Source organism: Alligator sinensis, unplaced genomic scaffold, assembly GCF_000455745.1.
Source record: "Alligator sinensis unplaced genomic scaffold, ASM45574v1 scaffold891_1, whole genome shotgun sequence".
NCBI lineage: Eukaryota > Metazoa > Chordata > Crocodylia > Alligatoridae > Alligator > Alligator sinensis.
The window spans coordinates 349,466-351,911 of record NW_005843019.1 but is presented as its reverse complement, the minus strand read 5'-3'; the positions used below and the strand labels follow the sequence as shown (position 1 = coordinate 351,911).

Genomic DNA, 2,446 nt, shown 5'->3' with positions numbered 1-2,446 from the left:
CCCTATGCTACGGACAATCATGTGTTGAGCGTATCTAATGATCCAGCATTTTGGGAAAAACCTAACAAAGGAAATTAATCCCAGAAAGGTATCAGGACCCTTGTCTACACCAGGGAATGTTAGGAAAGGAGGCCCCAGCAACTGTGCTGATGGAAGCAGGATCAGAGGGGCAGTCTGCAGGAAGGGGGCTGTATGGCTGAATATCCAGTTAAACCCCAATAAGGTGCAGATCCAGCAGCATTTGGCAGGCTGCAGCCAAATGATCTGAGAAGCATTCAGCTTCACAGATGGAAGTGAAGAAAAAGAAGTTATAGCTAAGGGAGCTGGGAGGATGGAGAGTGAAGACGTGGGTATAGCAAAAGGTCAGCATGTTACATACAGTTTTGCTTTCCTAGAAGTGGGGGTGTGTGTGCCTTTCTGATAATAGCTGTAGAAATGAAAGGAGAAGTGCCTAGTCTCCAAAATCTGACAGGTGAGGTTAGTATATTGTTTGAGTTGTCCCCCCCAAGACAGGGTAAAGGGGAGTCCCTCTGCTCTCCCCCCACAACCCCAAAGTCTTCGGCTCGCTCAGATATCCAGGATCAGGGGATGCCTCCCATCTCCCTTCCCCCACCCAGCAGCTCCTCCTAGACAAGCAGCCTCCCCAGAGTCACCCCCACCCCAAAATTATCCCAGCAAATGGGTTGTAGCTGATTCTGGCACCCCATCTAAAGCAGTGCCCCAGGATGGTGCCCCACATCCCCTCCCCCTACTAGTGGAGTGAGCTGTCTCTCAGAGCCCAGGGCCTATGATGAGGAGGGGATGAGGCAGACCCCTGCAGAGCTGGGGAAGGGAGTGACTGCCACTACTGCTATAGCTGCTTGGGCTCGGGCTACTGCTGGGGGGGGGGGGACCCACTGCTCACCAGCCACAGCAGCAGCCCCATGGTGCCTGGTCCCAGAACCTGCCCCTGATATGCCATTCACTCCTTCTCCCTGCCCACTGGGTACAGGGTACCCCTGCTATGTCTAAGATTGCCCAAGAAGCACCAGCAGTAGTACATACACTACTAGGCGAGGGGCTACCCCTGGTTGCCTCATAGACCTGCACAGCACAAGGCTGTTTCCTGCCACGGCAAAAATTCCCACGGTGATCTAATTCTGCCAATCAATTAAAAACAGAAATTAGGGCTGGTGGTGCCCCCCTCAGTCCCCACTCATTACATTACTGGAGGAGATGGGGAACGAATGCTATCTGTGCTCTCTGCCCCTGTGACAGAAGGAACTTCCCCAGGATAGGAGCTCCCTTCCTTTCAGGATAGGGGCCCCTGTCTGCAGAAGGGAAGTGGTTAAATGGGTGAGAGGGTTAACTGAGTCTGTACAGCAAGCTGGAAGGGGGAGGGCTGGAGGAGCCAGGCAGGGTTAGTGTGAAAGAAAAGAAGGGGAATGGGTGATAGGGTTGCAGGCTCCAGGACACAGAGGAGGGTGAACCACACTCCAGCCCGGAGAGCAGGGCAGTGGGTTTCAACCCCAAGAAGGCAGATGCAGTGTATCTTTTTGTAGCTGTTTACAGAGGAAACTTCAAGCCATGTTAAAAAGAGGGGACTTCACTAAGGAGTGTGCATCAGCTTTTCCAGTTTATCAGACCCACCACAGCCCCAGTGAGTGAAACCCCAATCCCATTAACCCTGAATGAAACAAGTTAACAGCTACAAAACTTTAGCTTCACTAGGCTGTAACAGTGGCACCAGGACATCCAATACTAATCTGTCAACATCCTAGCATCAGAGCTGACAGGGCCTGGAAAAATCTGCCCCAGGAAGCCCCATCCTAGGTGAATTTAAGAAGAGGCTGGCCAGGCTCGGTGAGGTGCAGGGGGTGATAAGTGACCCCTCCAGCCCTTTCTGTCCCCTGGATTTTATGATTCTTCAGTCATGACCATGCTTCTGCAACCCTCCTCCAGCACCAGCCCTTGCTCTGACCTCCAAACCCAGCTCCCCTCCTGCCCAGCCTGCTCTGGGCTCTGCTACCTGAGGACAGCTGCGCTGCTGTGTCCTAGGGGCTCCGCTTGCCTGCACTGCTCACAAAACCCTGTCAAGCCTTGGCTACCTCCTCCTTGACCCTGCCCAGCCCAAGGTGGGTCCCAGACAGTGCCCACCTCATCCCCCAACCAAGCCCAGCCCCTCCCCTCCCCTCCCCTGGGACAGGGCTCTCCAAGAAAAGCTGGGAGCAGGATACACTTTCATGGAGCAGCCAGGGCAGCAATGGAGCCAGCTGTGAGAGAAATGAAAAGAGAAGCCAAAGCAGATATACTACACATAAGCACCCCCCCCCACTACAAACTGGAGAAGCAGGTTACTACACCAATCCTTTCTGATCCCAGAGCTGGTAGAGCAGTGTCACATATTAGGAGGTGACCCCAAAAGAGGAGATCTGTCTCAACACAGTAATCAGAGCAACCAGAGCTC

The 2,446-nt window shown here is 53.5% G+C and overlaps 1 protein-coding gene across 6 annotated transcripts in view; it reads right to left on the bottom strand.

Moving 5' to 3' along the window:
* Nucleotides 1-2,446, bottom strand: part of LOC102388484 (C-type lectin domain family 2 member D-like) — an 18,245-nt gene that overhangs the window by 14,724 nt on the left and 1,075 nt on the right. The window contains exon 1 of one of the 6 annotated variants that reach the window (XM_025193133.1): nucleotides 2,009-2,066. The exons of the other annotated variants lie outside the window; for them this stretch is intronic. The gene's annotated coding sequence lies outside the window, so the exon portion shown is untranslated. Of the gene's footprint in view, nucleotides 1-2,008; nucleotides 2,067-2,446 lie in introns of those variants that run through there. 6 annotated transcript variants of the gene reach the window in all.